A 23,225-nucleotide genomic window follows, 5' to 3' on the forward strand; every position below is an offset into this window, starting at 1 on the left:
TGTAATAGAGTATATTACAAAAATGTAATTACAGACTACATCTGTAATTCTAGCTACTCAGGAGGCTGAGACCTGAAGATCACCATTCAAAGCCAGCCCAGGTAGGCAAGTTCATGATACTTTTACGTAAATTGACCAGCAAAAAGACAAAAGTAGAGGTATGGTTCAAGTAGTAGAGTGCCAGCTTTGAGCAAAATGGCTAAGGGCTAGCTCCCAGGCCCTGAGCTCAAGCCCTAGGACACAGAGGGGGGGGAGGGGGAGGGAGGGAGGGAAGGGGGGAGGGAGGGAGGGAGGGAGGGAGGTGACTTTGATAATTATCTAAATTGTCATTTAAACAAACACATATTTATGTCTACATAGCAAGCAGTAAAGCACCTTTCTTATACTCTTTATGGCTACTTGTTGGTTTATTCATCTGTGTATTTTGTTCTTTCTATAATAGAAAACTGGAAAAAAAAAAAAAAAAGCAGAACAGAGCAAATATAGCTGTTCTCCAGGCCACTAAAGGTTTGCCTTCTCCTAACCACAGGCCTGCCATCCTTTGCTTGTTGTGTTCATCCTCCTGGTGCTAATACAGCTATTGCTGCTCCAGGCATCATACCTGTGCTCCACTGAAAGAACTAGAAGAAGAGAAGATAGAGAAGAACAAACAAAGCCTATTCCTTTCTTAGACAATTAGTCTTTGCTCTTAAATATGTGACATATGGTTTGGAATGATTGAAAAGTATTTAAGAGAATGGGTTGTGCATAGGAGTGAGGCCAGCCAATCTAAGAACTACTTTCACAGCACATCTGTTAAAGAGGAGACTGAAGTCTGAGACAAGGTCAAGGTAGCAAGAAAAAGTGGGAACCAGTCTTCCTAACCAACAGCCTTTGCAAAGAGCACTAAAATGAAATTATCAGAAAAAACAGATAGCGAAGATTTACAAAACACGTATCTAACAAAGAACTTAGAACTAGAAGATACAACAAACTATTATATGTCAATAACAAAGACAATCAAGTCTTTGGCAAAATTAAAAACACATTTTCTCTGTGAAAGGACTCTATTGAGAAAATGAAAAGGACAAACTTCTGTCTGAAAAAATATTTGCACATCTCACATCCAGATTATATAAACAACTCTTAAAACTCAACAATAAGAAAACAAGCAGCGTGATTTTTTTTTAATGGGCAGAATGCTTGAACAAACACTTCACTAAAGAGGATATGCAGATGGAAAATTAGCTCACTGACATATTCTCAGCATTACTATTCACTGGGAAAATGCAAATACATACAACAATGAAATACCACCATAGACTCAGTAAAGGAACTAAAATTATTTTTTTAATCTTTATTCTAGCCAGATACCAGTAGCTCATGCCTGTAATCGTAGCTACTCAGGAGGCTGAGATCTGAGGATCACAGTTTGAAGCCAGCCCAGCACAGGCTGCAAAGTCTCCGTGAGGCTCTTATCTCCAATTAACCACTCAAAAACTGGAAGTGGCACTGTGGCTCAAGTGGTAGAGCACTAGCTTTGAGCACAAAGAGGCTCAGGGACAGCGCCCAAGCCCTGAGTTCAAGCCCCACAACCAAAGGGGAAAAAATCTTTATTCTAATATGATTTGCCAAGAGAAAGTAAATGACACAATGACTTTGAAAAATATTTGCCAAGTCCCAGTGGCTCATGCCTGTAATCCTAGCTACTCAGGAGGTGGCTTGAGAGCTAAGAACCAAAGTTCAAAGCCATCCTGAGTAGGAAAGTCCATGAGACTTTTATCTCCAATTAACTAGCAAAAAGCCAGAAGTGAAGCTGTGACTCAAGTGGTACAGTGCCAGCCCTGAGTGAAAAAGCAAGACCTGCTCCTTTACAGATAAGGAAAACTCATTTATAGATAAGGAAAGGTGCTGAAAGCTGCAAAGAAGGTCTGCTGCACTTCATGACATGGAAGTCACTGCTAAGCTCACCCACCAGGGAAAGACCAGACATCAAAGCACCTACCAAAGGCAGGATCTCAGGAAAGCAAGCAGAGCATATGTGGGAAATCAATACTGTGGATAGCTTAGCTTAGAGAAGAGATAGTCCTGGGTTTAAAATCGCAGGTGTATTGATCTCACAGTGAAGTTGGAGAAAACAGCTGGCATACCAAACTGTTCCCTTCTTCACGCGTTGTCTTGTAAACAACCCTGGGAACAAGTCTACTCTTATTCTAGGCAAAAATGCCCTTGAGAAGTAGGAAGTAAGTTAACCTTCCCTAAGTAACTCATTCTATTGTTTAACCCTAGCTTTCCAAACTAATGCCCTTAAATCCTAGGTAAATCCGCCATACTTCAGGCTATTTTAGGGCCATAATCTCCTCTCTCACTGCTGGATCAAACCAACTATTACTTCAGAGAAAGTCAAGTTCTGTTTTGCCTTTTTCATACACTGAATATAAAAGTCAAAATAACAGCCTGAAAGGGTAATTGCATGTGATGATATTTCTTCATCAGTGATTTTAAAAGCCTATATGAACCACAATTTTACCACAGCTTGGCAAATGTTCCCTTCTATTGCTTATAATTCCTTAATTGCTGTTTCTCAAATATTTTTTGTAAGTTTTTTTTTTGGATCTGCCTACTTATTTCTTGTGAAGATTACACTCAGATATCCACTGTCTTAAATAACCCTCCAACGTCAACTCTGAGTTTTGATGATACCAAATTACAGTATTCTAGAAGACGAAAGAAGCCAAGCCAAAATAAGCAATGAAAGGGACCCGAAATCCCAGGCTACCATAGTGTCACTCAGACACAGACCATATTCGTTATTTCCAGTTTTTACTGTGTCAAGAAGCTTAGGCAAATTCATTTACCTCCCACTTAGAAGGTTCACAGGGAGATATTTCCACTACCTACAATATTTAAATTATTAGAATCAAAATAGGATGGTCTACATGTTCTTTTTCCATTTTCTTCATTCCTCCATAACAAGAAATTGACTAGGATGTGTTGAAGGCAGCCAGGCCACCAACCTATGAACCCAGCTACTCAGGAGGCTAAGACCTGAGGATCAAAGTTCGAAGCCAGCCTGGGCAGACAAATCCAAAAGACTCTTACTTCCAATTAACCAACAAAAAGTCAGAAATGGAGGTGTGGCTCAAGTAGTAGAGTACCAGCCTTGAGCTAAAAAGACCCAGATAGTGCACAAGACCCTGAATTCAAGGCCCCAGGAGAGACGCAATAAATTAAATTAATAAATCTGAATTTGGCAATCATACCATAGACATTTCTAGGCTGTATTTCTAGAAATACTCCACTAGCTCTGTGGAGCCATTAAAAACGTCGAATGAAGCTCCTGTACCTGAGGAACTGATCTTAACTCATCGAAGTCTGAACGGACAGAGGGGGCATCATGGGCGGACGATGCAGGTTAAATGAACCACAGCAAGAGGAGGCCAGACCCGGGGGAGGTGGGGCTCATCAGAGCTCTCCGTGCTCAGCGGCCTTCCTGTCTTCACGGTCTAACACTGGTCCCACCCCACTGCTTTCCCCTGACCCTCCGCGGCGCCTTGATCCTTCTCCATCTCTAGACAAGAGCAGCAGCGGGCCCTCCGCGCACGCGCACGCGCACACAGAAGCGCCTGAGACCGGCGCATGCGTAACGTGACTCTAGGTTACACGCATGCGTACGTGTCTCAAGCTGGCCTACCCTGAGCCCGCTGCGTCCCAGTCCTTGGGACCTCCAAGATTATAGTGCGAGAAGTTGGACCTACCCCGTGCACCCGACAGCTTCACACAGTAGTCTGGGGTGAGGGTCCCAGTTTCCAAGATCAGAGTGAGAGACTGCGACAGGAAGCAGGGCCAGGCCTGGAGAAACAGGAAGGGACACGCTCTGCTCCTCTGGGGTTCACGTGCAAGCTCTGGGGTGTCATGCGAATCTCGGGGTCCCCACCATCTTCTACCGGGCCTGGCAGAGGGGCCCTTGAGTAGCAGTCAGCACCCACAGCGATAGTCTGATGTCACACCTCCTCGGATCCCTGAGGCGAAACACACCCCTCACCTAGTTTGTGTTCTAGTTCATTCTCAAAAAGATCACAAACTTAGCCAGGCACGGATGGGGGACTCAAGCCTGTAATCCTAGCTACTTAGGAAGCCGAGATCTAAGAATCAGAATTCAAAGCCAGCCTGGATCGGAAAGGCCATAAGACTCATCTCTAATTCACCAGCCAAAAAAAAAAAAAAGCCAGAAGTGGAAGGATGGCTCCAGGGTAGAGCAGCAGCCTTGAGTAAACAACACTATTCAATCTTACTAGGAAATATTGAAAATATTGAAATATAAAATTACTATACCAAATTATACAAAATCCTATTAACTTACCTGTAATCAAATAATGGTAAACTATAAAAGCTATCTAATTTCAGCAAAAATGGGAGATGGAATGATAATTAGATCAAGTAACAATTTAAAACACAGTTATGTACAATGTTTAAGATTGCCCGGTGAAATCTGGCTGTCTCTGACATCCGAATATTGCAAAAACCACTAATGCAGTGAACAAAACAAGTCACCCAGTATTACAGAGTTCACACCCAACATGCCCCCTCACCTTGCCCTCACTCAAGTGACCTGGGAATGGGACCAAAATTAGAAGCCCTGCATTAAACATCGCTCAAACTAATTTGAAACATAATTGCACAGTCACATCAATATAATCAAAGAAATGTGTTTTTACAAGGTATAATCATTTTCTAATTGCTAATTAAGAACTCTCCACAGTTTATTAGAAAATTCCACCTTAGAATTGCTTGGTGAATTACGGCGTGTAAATTAGCCCAGTGTCTTCTGGGAGTCCTCAGAAATCTAAAGAATTCACTGTGAAGCTCAAGAGTTTTGACCTATCCTAGGGTTCTAGGACCAGAGCAACTTAGAGCCATGCCCTAGGCAGAAATCAGAAATCAAGGGATGTGGCCAGGATACTGGTGACTCTCACCTCTAACCCTGGCTACTCAGGAGGCTGAGATCTGGGGATCATGGTTCAAAGCCAAGGGAGGCAGGAAAGCCTATCTCTAATTAATCACCAAAAAGCTGGGTGTAATGCTGTGGCTCACATGGTAGAGCGCTGTTCATAGCATCAGATGCCTTTTGACAGTTAGCTGAGCCATGTCCAGTTCACATGGCCTGACCACCACTCTGGCACTAGGGGGCTGACCACAGGCTCCCACCAGTATCCCTACACAAATCCGCCTACAGCAGCCCAGGTTCATCATATAGAAGGTGCAAATTCAAACACCTTCCTCTGAGGAGCCAAGGTCAAGGACTTTTACTTGCACATCCTGGGCAAGGAAGGCACAGTGAACTGGGCAGGTGCTCCTCTGTCACTGGGTCAAGGGCAACAGGAATGAAGGATTGGGCATGTGGGGGAGCAGGTGGCCACTGAGCAGTGCTGAGAAAGAGAGCAAGGTGGTGTCACTCCATTTAGGAGAAAACTCTAGAATGGTCCATTCAAAGAAGACTGGGGAAAGTGAGAAACCAGTCTACTAGGGAGAAGGGGGCTTCTAAGTATTTGTAAGTAAAGGTCTTGGGCCATTTGAGTGAGGAGCTAGAGAACAGGAAATTAGGTCGAGGTGACCAACCCCCACTTTGGGTAGTAGAGACTGTCTTCATAATTGATGCTGAGATGATATAAAACCACATCCTGGCTCTCACCCATGTGCCTATGCTTCCTGCTTCTTGTCTTCACTACTGGTTTATTTTGGGGGGTGGGGGGGGGCGTCCGGTCATGGGGCCTGAACTCTGGGCCTGGGCGCTGTCCCTCAGCTCTTCAGCTCAAGGCTAGCGCTCTACCACTTGAGCCACAGCGCCACTTCCGGCTTTTTTCTTTTTGCTTATGTGGTGCTGAGGAATTGAACCCAGGGCCTCATGCATGCAAGGCAAGCACTCTACCACTGAGCCATCTTCCCAGCCCCGCTACTGGTTTATTTAATCCAAGTTCCAGCGGAGAATGAACGGGAGTCCAGGAAATCTGAGCAGTAAGCTTTGTGAGTTTCACTTCTTCCAGGATGTTGTATCTGTGCAATGAAATTTAAATTCCACTGGTGACTTCCTGAGTAGCCAGCTAACATTGTTGCCTGCCTTTGGGTAACACATGGACATTGCACAGCACTAAGAAAAGCTGAGTTCTAGTTTGGTGCTAATGACTCAGGCCTGTAATCCTAGCTACTCAGGAGGCTGAGATCTGAGGATCACAGTTCAAAGCCAGCCCAGGCAGGAAAGTCTTATCTCCAATTAACCACCAGAAAACCAGAAGTTGTATTGTGCCTTAAATTGGTAGCCTTGAGCCAAAGAACTCAGGAGCAATGCCCAGGCCCTGAGTTCAAGTCCCATGACTAACCAAAAAGGAAGAGGAGGAGGAGGAAGAGGAGGAGGAGGAGAAAGGAAAGAAAGAAAGAAAAAGAAAGAAAGAAAGAAAGAAAGAAAGAAAGAGAAAAAAGAAAAGCTGAGTTCTACCATTCTTATCACTGTTTCTCTTAAACTATCTGGGGTTTTGGTTTTGTTGTGTGTGATTTTCTTTTTGAGTACTTGGGGATAGAACTCAGATCCTAACACATAATAGGCAAGTGTTCTCCCACAGGCTACATCCCAACCCCTCATAAACTATTGGAAACCCAGTCTTCAACCATACAAAATTCGAGTCATTGTGCCAGAACGTTATGCAAAGTCAGACCAAACAAATAAAATAACATAATAAGGTAATAGATGCACAAGTGAGCCTCACTCTGTACATGTAATTAAATATTCTAAGGGATTTGTTGGCATCGTTATCTTATCATAGTCTACGTCCTTTCTTCAGGAATCAGAATGTTCAGTAGAAGCTGGACCTGGTGGTACACACCTGTAATCTCAGCACTCTCGAAGTCAAGGCAGAAAAACTGTGAGTTTGAGGCCAGTTTGGACTCTATCTCAGAAAAACAAAGAAGAAAAGAGTTGAATTATTGGTAAAACTTTCAAATATCCATTTCCGTCTCCCTATAGTGCTCCAGATGCAGAAGATAACACAAACATGATCATATTTGTCACCACAGCCTCTAAAAGTCTCATAGTTGACAAAAAACAAAGTTCAAACTTAACAAGAAGCTTCCTTGCCAACATCTGTTATGACATAAATCTCATCTCTACCCTGGTGAAAGGCATTCTCTATCATCTATGTATGCCCTGTGAAAAGAAATTTTGGCTCCAAAAAAGAATTATTGTAAAGCACATTTTCACATATGCAAATCAATAAAAAGTATCTGCATCATCACATATTAAAACACATTTTATGCTGAGATACTCTGAAACTGATGTGTGCTAGTATCCATTAGTCTATAAACATTTAATGCAATACTTATTAAACTCTCTCATTGCTTTATCTTTTTATTTCTAGTCACTTGACAGAAAATATTCTGTGATGATTTTAAGCAGTTATACCGGAGACTTCAATGTTCATACTTTTCTATTACTATCTAGTACAAATCACTACTTATTGCTAGTATATTAAAATAGTTTAACTTTGGTAGGCACTAGTAGCTCATGCCTATAATCCTAACTACTCAGGAGGCTGAGATCTGAGGATGGAGGCTCAAAGCCAACCCAGGAAGTGCAAGAGGCTCTTATCTCCAATTAATAAACAACCAAGGAGGCAGAAGTGGAGGGGTGGCTCAAGTGATGGAGTGCTAGCCTTGTGCAAAAGAACCAAGTGAGGGGGCTGGGAAGTTGGCTCAGTGGTAGAGTGCTTGCCTTGCATGCCTGAGGCCCTGGGTTCGATTCCTCAGCACCACATAAGCAAAAAGAAAAAAGTCAGAAGTGGCGCTGTGGCTCAAGTGGTAGAGTGCTAGCCTTGAGCTGAAGAGCTGAGGGACAGCACCCAGGCCCAGAGTTCAGGCCCCACGACCGGACCCAAAAAAAAAAAAACAAACCAAGTGAGAGTGTAAGGCCCTGAATTCAAGCCCCAGTACCCGCACACACACACACACACACACACACATACACACACACACACATACTCAAATATTTGTGTATGTATATGTATTTATAGGTATGTGTATGCATGTATATACATGACCAATGTTGTAACACATGAATACAACCTAATCATTCAGGAGACACGGGAGGACCAAGAGCAGCACAGCCCTGAAGACTGAGTAGTAAGGAAATTTCTATTACAGACTGGAATGATAACAAACCACAACATAGCATGGCAAAGTATTTGGTAAAGAATCGCATCTGACAGTTCATGCCTCTAATCATAGGGTAGCTCTATTGAAAATAATGGGAGAACAGAATGCTAATAACACAAGTTTCCTATTAGGTGGATTTGATAACATACTTCAAGAGCAATCATATCTGAGACCATTTGCATTTGCAGGCAGAATGTAAGAAAGCAGAAGCCAGGTCCCAATGGATCACATCTGTAATCCCTAAATAGTCAGGAGGCTGAGATCTGAGGCCTACCGTTCAAAGCCAGCCAGGGCAGAAAATTAGGAGACTCTTACCTCCAATTAACAACCTAAAAGCTAGATATGGAGCTGTGGCTCAAATGATGATGGAGCACTTGATCAAAAAAGCTCAGAGACAGAGGTCAAGCCCTATGTTCAAGCAAGCCCTAGGATAAGCACCAAAAAATAGGGAGGGTGGGAAGGAGGGAAGGAGGGAGGGAAGGAAGAAAAGGAGGAAGCAAGGAAGGAAGGAAGGAAGGAAGAAAGAAAGAAATGCAAGGAGGGAGGGAGGAAGGAATGCAGGGAGGGAGGGAGAGAGGGAGGTGTTTCATTTAAAACAAGGTCAGGCACATCACCTCCTCAGGCTTAAGTCCCTCCCATGATTCTCAGTTGACAGAAAGAAAAATCCCACATCCTCTCTCTCTCTCTTTACTCTTTGTTTCTTTAAAACAAGATCTGGCTGTACAGCCCAAGATGGCCTCAAACTCAACTGTCCAAGATAGAAGGACAGGTGTATGCTACTACACTTGGCTCTTTGATATTTTTTTAAATTTTCCCTTTCTCTTTTCAAAGTCTAACTCCACCATTTATTATCTAGCCCTTTCTTTATTCCAGCCAGCAAACTTCTTGTATTTTCCTCAGACATACTAAGTTTGTTTCTACCTCAAAGCCTGTGCCGTTGATTTTTTTTTTTCCTCTCTACCTGGAAAATGCTCTCTTTTTTACTTCTCCTTCTGAAAATTTGTGTTCAAAATCCACCTTCTTTTGTCTCTTTTTCCTGGAAAGTTGTCTAGCAGATAAACTACCATTATAGGTGCCAGCCTACTTACAATGAGGGGGAAAAAAAGCATACTTAAAAGCAGCCATCAGGCTTGGACGTAGCTCGGTGCAGAGTCTTTGCCTGCCAAGTGCAACATCCTAGTACCAAAAAAAGAAAAGACAAAAAAGAAATCCAGTTCAAAAGGCAGCGATCATTCTTAATGAATACAAAAGATATCCCAAAGAGCTAGGCACTAGTGGTTCACACCTATAATCCTACTCAGGAGGCTGAGATCTGAGGATTGCAGTTCAAAGCCAGCCTAGGAAGGAAAGTCCATGAGACTCTTATCTCCAATTAACCATCAGAGTATGATAAATGGAGCTGTGGCACAAAGTGGTAGAGTGCTAGCCTTGAGCAAAAGAGCCCAGGAACAGTGCCCAGACCCTGAGTTCAAGCCCCATGATGAAAAAAACAAAACAAAACAAAAAAACACCTGAAGACTATACACAGGTTCCTCCTGATTAGATAAATATCCTAAAGCAAGATGGCTTGTCCAAGATTGCACAGTGTGAGCAATGAATCTGCCCTGGGTTCTTTCCTCTTCTAATCAAATCATTTCACCTTCACACATTCACATAAAGAGATAGTCTACACCATGTCATGTATTTGTATATAGATATACTCTATGTAAAAACATGGCCATAAACAGACACATACATTCACATGTCTATATGCACATAATGAGTTTTTAAATGTATTAAGAACCAGTCTGCCCTGGGCAACTTTAGGAAAACTGATAGGGACCCCTTGGATCTTTGATTTTCTTGATAAACTCAATACATAGGCTACAGTCAATACCACCTAAAAATACCTAATTTCTCTTCCAAGACTAAAGCATAAATTTGTCTATTTTACATTCCAGTGATACTTTCAGAGCTCAATACTGAGATACCCTTAGCCATTTACACCCTTAAGGAAATATCATGCTTGTGATCAGCTTAAACTTGCTGTAGGGCTTTTTGCAGTTGACTCTGAAAATCAGCCACTAATGACTCCTGCTTTTCTTCCTCTCCTGGTTTCTCTTGAAACAAGGAAAATTCTTCTTCCCAGTATGCCGAGACTTCCTGCACTTGTCTTTTAAGATACTTTATTTTCATTTTTGCAAATTGGCCTATGTTAGTTTCAAGATTAGATTTTCACTTTCAAAATTCATATTGCAGTTTAAGGAAATATAAATCCTCTTCCAAACCATGCATCAACAACCTGAATACCATCCTGGCTGAACGTAACTAATGTAGAAAGATAAGCGAGGATGCGCTCCTGGGGCGATGCGACAGCATCACCTAGATGGTACGCTCTGATAGACAGGTACTTAACAGTACTGGAAAGATCTCAATCTTAAGTCTTATCTTGGCTAACAAATTCTCTCTGGAGAAAGCAGGAGAGGGAACCCAGGAGCAGAGGAGACATTTGAGTCACTCCTCTTGTATCACACTACATTTTTTTTTTTCCTTCTGCATTCACGGCTTAATGTATGCTTTTGTTGGATGTATTTTGAATATCAACAAGCCCAAACTCAAGTGCATTTCTCACCAGGCAGGACTGTACCTGGAGACGCTCCCCCTCCCCTGGATAGCCTGAAGAGTTAGCCACCCACGCCTTGGCTCAAGTGATAGAGTCCTAGCTTTGAGCTAAAGAAGCCCAGGCTTCCTTAGCCCCAGGACAGACCCCCCCCCAAAAAAAGGTTAGCCACACAAACAGATCAGCCAGTTTCCCCCACTCCCTGCCCCCCCCAACCCCTGTTAATCAGCCCTTACTGCATATAAATGTCCTCTAAATGCTGACTGGATATACTGTATCTGAAAACCATGACCTAGAAAGTCACTTTCATGGCAAATAGGCTGGGATAGGCAATCCTTCCTTACACCCTATAGTTGTTATGGTACTATGCACCCAACAAACCCAGAGCCCGTGAGGAAAATGGGATGTGGATACCCATTTATGCCAGTTTCAGGCTCAATTAGAGCAATTATAAATCAGTACCCCTGGTGTGAGCAGAGTGCCTGCTGCTGAAAATACTGCTCATTTGGGGGAGCAGTTATATTCCTTTTATACCCTCTCAAGGAAGGAAACATCTTTCTCTCCCTTAGCATAAGAAAACAACCCATCCAACTTCTAGCTCTGTTGAATAGTAGCTGTGTCTGGATCTAATTCTCGGTCTTGGTGTTACTAGTGTTAAAAGCTCAAACTTTTTTTTTTCACGTGTGCACTCATCCACTGCTGACATTTCACCTCCTTTCTTCCTGGGGGTGGGGCGGTTGTGGCAAGCTAACTGTTAAACAAACAAGCTCTATAGAGAGGCTGCCAGCTTGGGGAGGAATTGACCTGACGTGCACAGGAGACAGTTTCTGAGATCAAGAGGAATCCACAGCCTGCTGTCTTTCCTTTGATGTTGGTGGTGGTGGAATATTTTTAAGTAGTTGTACAAAGGAGTTGCCCATTCCACAGAGCAGTTTAAGAAATATAGTGCCCAATGTCACCCCTTTCAACATTCTCACCCACTCTCCCACCCAACCCCTACCTTCACTTTTCTTAATTTTTAGGCTATTTTTTTTTTTGCCACCTAACAAAGCAGTGTATGCATCGTGATCTGTGTCATTCCTTCACATTTTCACCCTCCTGAGACCCACCCCTTCCCTTATATTTCTCAATTCTGTGGTATAGACAATGCATTATTGCCTGCATTCTCTCCCCCTATTTATTCTTCTTCCCCTATTCTCTTTCCCTATTCATTCTTCTCCCCTTGTCCCCTTTCTTGCAAGTACCCATTTCCTGGTACTTTTGTTCGGCTTTCCTCATACTTATTTTGTTCGGCTTTGACAGTCTTTCTAAAGAATTAAACTATTTTGCTCTCCCTAGAATCTATTATACTTCAGTAATTCATTTATAACTGCTTGCAAACCACCCAGTGTGTTTACTTGTACATTTAAAGACACATTCTAGCTCCCACAAATGAGAGAAACAATGCAACCTGTGTTTCTCTGGATCTGGCTTACTTCACTTATAATTTCTTCCAAGTCTTTTCCTTATGAATGATACAATACCATTTGTTCTGATGGATGAATTCTGTTGTGCATTATACCACATTTTCTTGATCCATTCATCCATTGAGGGGCATCTGGGCTGATTCCACATGTTGGCTATGGTAAATAATGTTGCAATTAGCATGGGTGTGCTGGTGGCTTTAGTGTATTCTTGTTCCTTGTCTGTGCTCTATTAGAGGAAGTAGAATTGCTGGGTCGTAGGGTAGTATTTTTATTGCTCTCAATCATTTATTTTCCAAATCAAATCTTAACTGGCCAATGCCCATGGCTCATGCCTAAGGCTGAGACCTAAGGATCAAGGTTTGAAGCCATCCTGGGCAGAAAAGTCCTTGAGATTCTTATCTCCAATTAGCCAGATAGAAGTAGAGGTACAGCTCAAGTGGTAGAGTACCCTCTTTGAATGAAAAGCTAAAGGACAATGCTCTTAGCTGTCCCTTGGGAAGAAAGAGAGAGAGAGAGAGAGAAAGGAAGAAGGAATGAAAAAATGGAGGAGGGAAGGAAGGATGAAAGGAAGGAAGGAAGGAAGGAAGGAAGGAAGGAAGGAAGGAAGGAAGGAAAGAAGGAAGGAAGGAAAAAAGGAAGAAAAAGAGGAAGGGAGGGAGGAAAGAAGGAAGAGAAGAAGGGAAGAAGGAATGAGGGAGGGAAGAAGGGAAGGAAAGAAGGAAAGAAAGGACAGAATGTTCTGTCAAGCAGGTAGGAAAACTTAAGACACTTTTATGATCAAGCAAATCTGGAAGGTGGTGTAAAGAAAGGGATATAAACTAAATTGTCGATTTTATGGCACAGATTAACTACTCCATAAGAACAATTATACACAAACTTCCAAATGCCTTGTCTCCCCTACCAAGCGATAACCCCGTTTAAAGTTGCTGTCTTTGATTTTTAAATTTCTTTCTTAGAAATAGAAACATGAACTCAACAAATAAATAACCAAATGAGCACGAACTGGATGTGTTTGGAATGTTGAGAATCTATTTACATTTTAATAAGATATTTCCTCAGTGCAGGTCTCTGATAAATCTCCCTAGAGAAGAGGCTGGGACAGAGAATTAAGAAGAAAGAGGCGCCCTTGACAATTTGGAAAAAGGGGAAGATAAGCAGAGGGGTGTTTAATCGAAACAGATGTGGATGTAATCCCTTTTGGAAGAAAAAGGCTGTACAAATACAACATAACACAAGCAGGAATGGCTTTAGACAAGAATAATGGGAAAACCAGGGGCGCTTTGAGAACTCAAGATAGGAATGAGTTCACGTCTCAAACTTTCTTCAAATTCTAAGCCCAACAACTGGTGTGTTACATGGCTAATTTGAACAAAAGCATGATGTTACACACAATTAAAGTATTTGAGAGGAAGATCAACAGGAGTTTCTCTCTCTTTCCTTCTTTTTTTTTTTTTTGTGGCAGCACTAGAGTTTGAACTCAGGGCCTCTCACTTGCTAGGCAGATACTTAACCACTGGGTCTCACCTGCCGACCTTTATTGCACTCATTATGGCTGAGATCGAGTCTCATTTCCTGTCCAGGCACATACCAGGACCACGATCCTCCCTTTTCTTTTTTCACTTCCTGCAGTGGCTGGGATGACAGATTGGCACTACCACAAGCAGCTTCTTGCCACAAGATGGACTTTTATATCCAGACTGGCCTGGAACCACAGTCCTCCCAATATCAGCTTCCCACATAGCTAAGATGACAGATGCATACCACAATGCCCTGCTATTGGTTGGGAAGGAGTCCCTCATGCATGCCTGGGCTGACCTGGAACCACTTACAATCTCGGGCCTCCCAAGTAGCTAAGATTACAACATGCATTACTGCCTGTTGCCTAGGCAACAGAAGTTTCTGTAACCTTAAGGAAAATATCTTCACCAAAGGTTGAAGTAGTAAGTTATAGTAATGGACATCATAGAACTCTAGTAACTCTGTCTTTTATGTGGCCGTGTGTAGCTCTGCAAAGCTTTGTACAGTTGGCAGGATTATGCAATAGGCCTACCAGGACAATTCCACCAGTGTTCCGTGAATGACTGATCAATAGTGAAGCGACAAGGAGAAATCTGAGTAAAATTGAGTAGGAGTAAATGTCTCCTAGAATACATGGAGTAAGAGCAGTGTTCCCTCATACTTGAAGGAAATTCTATTTCCCTCAATTTTGTATGTGTGTGTTTGCATCCATAGTAGGGCTTGAACTCAGAGCTTTGAGCTCTTTTTTTTTTTTTTTTTTGCCAGTCCTGGGGCTTGAACTCAGGGCCTAGGCATTGTCCCTGAGCTTCTTTTGTTCAAGGCTAGCACTCTACACTCAAGCCACAGTGCCACTTCTGGCTTTTGCTGTTTATGTGTTACTGAGGAATCAAACCCTGGGCTTCATGCATGCTAGGCAAGCAGTCTACCACTAAGCCACATTCCCAGCCCCAGCTTTGAGCTCTTGTTTGGCTCTTTTTGCTCAAGACTGGTGCTTTACCACTATAGCCAAACCTCCACTTCCAGCTTTTTTGTTGTTGTTGTTGTTGTTGGTTCACTGGAGATAAGAGTCTCACAGATTTTTCTGTGCAATTGCAGGGAGAGAGGCAGGGCTGCACAAAACCTGTCAGCAAGCCTGCTCTGTCTCTCAGTACAATCCAGCAAGAAAGGACTACAAAGAAACAGGGCTGCAAGGCCAAATGGTCTAAACCCTCCACTAACAAGCAGCATGGGAAAGATGGACAAAGACTTAAAGTAGGGACAGCTTGAAGTAGGCCCGGATTCAGATTCACAGATTTTCATTGTATGGTAAGTATAGCTATTATTATGATGATTACTGTTAAAAGCTCAGTGTAATTACAGAAGTAAATTATTTCAGTATCATACCAAAATCTGGATTATAAACCTTCATCCTTGCCTGAAATGTACAGAGGATGTTCTCTGATATAAAGTAAGATGTGAAAATCCAGGGCAAAAAGAAGCAGGCTAAATGCCTTTTCTAGAACTTGTCTTAATGGGCTCCAAGGAGAAAAATAGGCTAATGTTTCTTGTTGGCAAGTTAAATGAGATATCCTGCCGATTAGATCTCCCCCCCCCCTCAAATATTCTCAGCTTCTTGGAGCAGATCTTCACTGTTTCATTGCAGTTTAATTAATAGTATTAAGAATCTGCCATGCCTAGCACCCTACTAGTCATCAGAAGCCATTGTTGGGGTAAACAAATCGTTCTTAGGTATGAGCCTCTCTGGAGACAGTGTGCATGCGTGGGGGGGGGGGGGAGAGACCACACATCACACGCATGCGCACACACCGGTTGGGTGCATCCATGCCATAGGCTAGGCTAGGCAGAGTCACTGGGCTTGGCCTAAAGGGAGTGGAGTGAGAATGAGAAAGGCCCTGTCAGTACAGTACATTGTCATGTGAAAATCTGAGGACAGGCTGTGGAGAAGGATTAGAGAGACAGAAAGAGACTTCTGTGACAGCCGAGCGGGGAGCAGGCTTGCACTGCCACAGGAGGTGAGAAGGTTCGTTTTGGACATCTAAGGCTGGGTTTTGGACAAGTACACATCACGCAGAAGCCTGAAGGTGCCACACTATGATGGTTACAAAGCCCCAAGCTGGCCGTCTGGGAGGGGCCTGCAGAGGATGAGTGCCAAGAGCAGGAGAGAGGCGGCCAGCGGCCTCTTCCACACAAAAGGCATGGTGGCCCCCAGGTGGAGCTTTTCCTTCACAGTCCCCCAGTCCAGAGAACACCACCATGTAATACTGAGGGCTCTGTCATGTAGGCACCTCGGATCAGCTTCATCATGAAGCCATTGTTTGCAGGCTGGAAATGTGACTCAGGTGATAGAATGACTGCCCAGCAAGTGTAAGACCCCGAGTCCAAATCTCTTCATTTCATTTCCATTTTCAAGTCTCAGTTCCATGTGTACCTTTTTTTCTCCACTCCCCCTATCCACTCCTCCGTGCTATCAACCTGCAACCACATTGGACCTATCCGTCCCTTGCTTGATCTCTATCTTCCCTGGCCCCAACGCTTGTGGGGAAATGGCTAGAATGCTTGCTCCTGATGAAATATATATGGTGCTCTGCGGAAGTCATAGGGGAAAATATTACCTACCATTCAGCACTCTGAGCAAATATTTCCACGTGGTAGTTACAAGCTACAGGAGTCTTAATATTTTTTTTTCTGTCTCCCCAGAGAAAATGCTTAAACCGGGATTCCTAATTCATCATAATCTCTCCTCAAATCAGTTGCTCTTAACAAGCAATGCTGTTGGAGAAAAAGGACCTTTAATGTTACAGCCTGGTCTCTGTGGCCGAGCACCTGGCAACCTTGTCATCTCTGTCCCCTTCAGCACAGTGGAGACCTGAGAGTGCTGGGTTGCTAAGCAACTCTGAAGGGTACTTGGACAATGGGGCCATGTCCGATGACAAAGGGGTGGGGGTGGGGGGAAAGAGAGAATGTTCCACATAGCAGCAGGACACAGTCTACAGACCAATCACAGAAGTTGCCAGGCAGACACCATTGACACAGGCAAGATTTCTTTGGAGAAGATAAAAGAACCAAAGGAGAAAGGAGAGGGAAAAATCAAAGCACAGAGAAGTACCTCAGATCACATACCCCACCCAGAGAGCACAGCACCCATGGAATGCTGGGAAAATTCCCATCAGAAGGGAGGAGCATCATCTTGTGAGAATTTAGATATCCACTTTAGTTCTGAAGCTTCCAAGTCTCTGCTGTTTTGCAGTAAATACTCTTAGTAGTCACATACAAAGAGGTATCTAAGCCCGGCCCCAACGGCTCACTCCTGTATTCCTAGCTAACTATTCCAGAGGCTATAATCTGATAATCATGGTTCAAAGTTAGCCTGGCCAGAAAAGAGTTTGTGAGACTCTTATTTCCAATTAACCAGCAAAAAAAAGCCAAAAGTGGAGGTGTGTGGTTCAACTGGTACAGTACCAGTCATGAATGAAAAAAAAATAAAAAACTAAGGCACAGATTTCAGACTCTAAGGACAAATAACAATCCTGGTACAAAAAAGACAAAACAAAAGCAGAGGGAGAAGTAAAGAGGAGATGTCCAAGTTACTAAATTCCAGAAGACTAAAGCCAGCAACTTCTTCAAACTTTTTCTGAGAGCTCTGCCAATCCACACCACTACATCCAAAGATGACTTAAAACCAGGCGTGGCAACACATGCCTGTAATCCCTGAACTCAGGAGACAGAGGCAAGAGAAGCACAAGGTATGAGGTCAGCCTGAGGGGCTAGGAAGGTGGCTCAGTGGTAGAGCGCTTGCCTTGCATGCCTGAGGCCCTGGGTTCCATTCCTCAGCACCACATAAGCAAAAAGAAAAAAGCCGGAAGTGGCGCTATGGCTAGAGCGCCAGCCTTGAGCTGAAGAGCTGAGGGACAGCGCCCAGGCCCAGAGTTCAGGCCCCACGACCAGACCCAAAAAAAAAAAAAAAGAAAGAAAGAGGTCAGCCTGAGCTACTCAAGACCTTTTCTTAACAAACAAAAACAAAAGAAAAAAAAATCCCTCCTGTGAGAAGCACACTAAGTATTAAGAAGAAGCAGAAGCAGGTGCTGACATTTCCCTGTTTCAGATATGATGGCAATGATGGAACCAGCTGTTCTGGTTTCTAAGGTGACTTCCAAATCATGTAACATTTTCAAAATGTACATTTCCTTAGACGTTTTATACATCCATTTCCTAAAATTCACTTCTCTTCCAAGTACGTAAGATGCATAGCTCTTGGCAATAAATGTAACATTTAAATGCAGAGTTCTAAGCCAGGAAGTCAACAGAGGGAAGAGACGTATACTACAATTCTTTTGGTTCATGTGAAAGTCAGAGTAGAGCTTGGCTCACACCTGTAATCCTGGCAACTCGGGAGGCTGAGATCTGAGGATTGCAGTTCAAAGCCAGCCCGGACAGGAAAGCTGGTGAAAATCTTTTGGTTTTTTTCTTTTTTTTGGTCAGTCATGGGGCTTGAACTCTGGGCCTAGGCGCTGTCCCTCAGCTCTTCAGCTCAATGCTAGCACTCTACTACTTAAGCCACAGTACCACTTTCTGGTGGTTTATTGGAGATAAAGAGTTTCATGGACTTCCTGCCCAGGCTGATTTTGAACTGCGATCCTCAGATCTCAGCCTCCTGAGTACCTAGGATTATAGTTGTGAGCCACCAGTGCCCAGCTTCAGTGAGATTCTTATACCCAATTAACTACTAAAAAGCTGGAAATAGAGCTGGGGCCTGAGCACAAGAGCTCAGGAATAAGAGCTTAAGCACCAAAAAACAAAACAGAACAGAACAAAAAGCAAAAATAAGCCAGGCACCAGTGGCTCATGCCTGTAATCCTAGCTCCTCAGGAAGCTAAGATCTGAGGATTGCAGTTTGAAGCCAGCTGGGGCAGGAAAGTCTGTGAGACTCTTATCCCCAATAAACCATCAGAAGTGGCAGAGCGGGCTCAACATGGTAGAGGGCTAGCCTTGAATGAAAAATAGCTCAGGGATAGCGTCCAGGTCCCGGGTTAAGCCCCATGACTGATCAAAAAAAAAGAAAAAAGAAAAAATGAAAGTAGAAGCGTGTGTATGTGTGTGTTTGGGGGAGGGGTAGAGAAAATACATACAGGCATCAAATAGTCAATAAAAATACCCACAGATATTAGATACTCAGCACAGACCTCTGCTTGCAAGGTCTTGTAGCAACAACTAACATACTTCCAACTGTTCAGTTTATATCTGATTATACCCACCGTGGGGTAGATTGTTGGCTACCAAGGATTCAGAGAAGGATCTTAGCACTGACAAAAATTCAATAATTATGAACTGTCTGGCAGATCCTACGTTAAGATGTTATCTTTGAAAAACAGGGGAAAAAAGAATTATTACCATTTGTTAGCCTTCTTTCTGCTCTCATTAGCTCGCTGTGGCATTTATAATGACAGTTTGTAAATAGTCAGGACTCCAAACATTTAATTATCACAACCTCTCCTTCGTGTCTTTGTTTTCACACTCTATATTCTGCTGTCTTCTATGGCACATGCGGATGTTTAAATTTAAATATCTACTAATTAAAAGAAAGAAAATTTGCTTCCATGGTCTTACCGTGCTCATTTCAAGAGCTCGGCGCCACCTTGATTACAGAGGACCCCCGTCAGCAAAGCAAGTTCTACCTAACAATCCCGGTGCCAGGGTCCCAGACCTGAGAGCTGAGATTTGAAGATTGTAGTTCAAAACCAGCCAGGCAGGAAAAGTTCATGAGATTCTTATCGCCAATAAACTACTTCTTTTTTCTTTGCTTTGCTTTCCTTTTTCTTTTTTCTTTTCTTTTCTTTTTTTTTTTTTTTTTCCAGTCCTAGGGCTTGAACTCAGGACCTGGGCCCCTGAGCTTTTCTTGCTCAAGGTTAGCACTCTACCACTTGAGCCACAGTGTCACTTCTGTTTTTTATTTTTTTGTTTGTTTGTTTATGTGGCACTAACGAATTTAATCCAAGGCTTCATGCATAGTAGGCAAGTACTCTACCACTAAGCCACATTCCCAGCCATCAATTTCTAACATAAGAAAATAGTCTTTCAACTCCAGCCATATTATGTAATCAGACATGTTCCTATAACATGTCATTTGTTTCTTTTTTATTGTTACCTTTTTGACTCTTGCAGATAAGCTTAATGCTATTCAAATTATGGTTTTAACGCAGTAATTAACAGGTTCCCTGTGTTAAATGCCCCCATGTTCAATCTATTCTCTATCCAATAGCACTATCATGTAAGTAACACTTTTAAGTGTGCACAATTCTATTAAGCATTTGTCTTAGTACTCCCAAGTCATCTCTGATTAATGTCCATGAAGTTGATTGTAGAATGGCTGCTTCAGCCCCCACTCAGTGCCCTGGGCCCCTCTAGCATATAAATGTCAATATTACTCTCATGGCACTAAAGGAAATCAATCAGTGACCGTTCATCCTTTATACCAGGGTAATAAAAATCCCCTGGGGAAGGAAGGCCAGGCAAATACAGTCATGATATTCAGTGCATATATGTGTACGTGAAGCAGGGACTTGTGGGGAGGGGTGGGGTTGGAAAAGAGAAGAATGAGGGAAGGCGTGACATTGGTCAGACTGTGGTCACCTGAGCACAGAGGTGACCTTGGAAAGAGGTACAATTATTAAGGGCAAGTTTACTTTTTTTTGGTGCCAGTACTGGAGTTTGAACTCAGGTCCTCACGCTTTCACTTGGCTCTTTCCCTCCAGGCTGGTGCTCTACCCCTTGAGCCACACCTCTACTTCTGGCTTTTTGCTAGTTAATTGGCAATAAGGATCTCAGGGCTTGGAGCCATGATCCTCAGATCTCAGCCTCTTGAGTAACTAGGATTTTAGGTGTGAGCCCCCAGCGCCTGGCTGATGTTTCCTTGCTAATTTTCACATCATTCAAATTCTCAGTAAAAAATTAATTTACTGGGGCTGGGAAGGTGGCTCAGTGGTAGAGCGCTTGCCTTGCATGCCTGAGGCCCTGGGTTCGATTCCTCAGCACCACATAAGCAAAAAGAAAAAAGCCGGAAGTGGCGCTGTGGCTCAAGTGGTAGAGCGCTAGCCTTGAGCTGAAGAGCTGAGGGACAGTGCCCAGGCCCAGAGTTCAGGCCCCACAACCAGACCAAAAAAAAATTTAAAAAAAAATTAATTTACTGATCATCAAAGAAGTCTGTCTACAGACCGTGGGGCCTTTGCTTTTCTCTTTTTCATCAGATACTTTTCTGTCTTCAGATCCAAGCAGACACATGCAGAGATCAAACAGAAAAACCCCTTGATCAAAATGGCAGGCACTCACCAGCTAGAATAGCTCTCCGTCCTGTCAGGTAGAGCAAGTGACTCTTTGAAGAGGTCCATCAGTGACCAGTGTGAGGCCTGCTGCCCTCAGGAAGGAAGCGGAAACTTGGCTGTGAGAGCCCAAATATCCAGCCTGACCCCCAGCTGCCCCTCAGGAAACCAGTTTCTACTGCAGTTTTGAAGGGAAGATGTTCTTTATTTCCCCAACAAGATTAAAATGGTGCCTTAAACTCAAAAGTACTGGGTACCCACAGATGTATCCTGTGTGTGTATACATCTACATGGATATATCTGTACACATGTATGTATGTTTCTATCTCTATCTCTTTATTTTGGGGTTTGAACTCAGGGCCTCATGATTAATAGAAAGGGGCTGGGCCACCCCTCTAGCCTTTTATTGTGCTAGTTTTGTTTTTCCTGGTCATGGGGCTGGAAATCTGGGCCTGGGTGCTGTCCCTCAGCTCTTCAGCTCAAGGCTAGCGCTCTGCCACTTGAGCCACAGCGCCACTTCTGGCTTTTTTCTGCTGTGGAATCAAACCCAGGGCCTCATGCATGCAAGGCAAGCGCTCTACCACTGAGCCACCTTCCCAGCCCCATGTGTTAATTATTTTGAGATAGTGTCTCACTGCCTACTTTGGCACATTACTGGGAGGTGAGCCACCTGTTTTAGTCTTCCTATCCTAATCAGGATAACAAGTATACCCTGTTGTTCTCAGCTCTCTTATTTTATTTTATTTTATTTTATTTTATTTTTGGTCAGTCATGGGCCCTGAGCACTGTCCCTCAGCTCTTCAGCTCAAGGCTAGCGCTCTACCACTTGAGCCACAGCGCCACTTCCAGCTTTTCCTGCTTATGTAGTGCTGAGGAATCGAACGCAGGGCCTCATGCATGCAAGGCAAGCACTCTACCACTGAACCACCTTTCCAGCCCCACTCAACTTTCTATTAAGGAGTCTCATTCATTTTTCTGCCTGGGCTGGCCTCAAACTGTGTTCCTCCCCATCTCAGCCTCAAATGACAAGCAGGAATCACCAGCATGATGGGCTTTCTTTGCTTGTATAGAAGGCCAGGCTGTGTTTAGGTTGAGGTTATCAAATATGGAAATGGAGTTATGGAAATCATTCTAAAACCTCTCAGCAACAAAGCACCAAATCTTACAACTTTTCCCCAAAGGTGGCTAATTCAGAGCTGCCTCAAAGAGGTGATCTACGCAAGTTGCAGCTCTGTGCAGCTACTGATTCACCAGATACATTTCTGACTATGTACAGGGGCTGTCTCTGGCAGAAGGAAGTTTGGCTCAGTAACCTGAGTTCAGATTGCTGTGTTTTCTGCCTTTTGGCTCTCCTAAAGGTCCTATAATAAATGGATCAACCCACCTTGCTGTGTCATCTTTCTGTGTATCAGAAAATGCATATCTGTATCTACCCCATAAAAGATGGAGAAAAAGAAGTCAATGGATTCAATTTAAAATAACAGATAAATGATAAGTTCTGAATGGGCCAAAGGATGATTGCCAAAAAATGGAAAATAATCAAATATGAGGAGGAAGTAGTATTGATTTATTGTGAGATGGTGGTGGGTCAATAGATTATTTGTTCAGAAAATGCTCAAGAATGGTTGGGTGCTTGAGACTAAATTAGTCTCCATATGACCTTCATGAAAGTAAAATTTAAGATGATTATGCATGAAAGGATTACATATTGGTGCTGAGGCTCAGCACAGTGGTGGAGTACTTTCCTAGCATGCATTGGGCCTTAGGTTCAATCCTCAGCCCCACAATAATAAGAATAAATAAATGAAAGTGTTATCTATTGAGTAAGTGGAAAGGAACTCCATGTATTAGAGAATTACAAAGTTTCTTTGTTCTGCTTATGTAATAGTCAATTATTTAAATTGAACTAAAATAGCAGAGATAATAAAAAGTAGTAAGATATTATACATCAATGCATAGTTTATTTCTACTTTAATTAAATACATTATGCATTTATATATGTACAATTTGTTTAGAAGTAAAGTCTACTTTTTATATAATAACATGGAAGTTGGGAATCAGTGGCTCACACCTGTAATCCTAGCTACTCAGGAGGCTGAGATCTGAGGATCAAGGCTCAAAGCCAATCCAGGCAGACAAATCTGAGAC

The sequence above is a fragment of the Dipodomys merriami genome, unplaced genomic scaffold (assembly GCF_024711535.1).
Source record: "Dipodomys merriami isolate MVZ:Mamm:240054 unplaced genomic scaffold, mDipMer1.0.p SCAF_148, whole genome shotgun sequence".
In the NCBI taxonomy this organism is placed as follows: Eukaryota; Metazoa; Chordata; class Mammalia; order Rodentia; family Heteromyidae; genus Dipodomys; species Dipodomys merriami.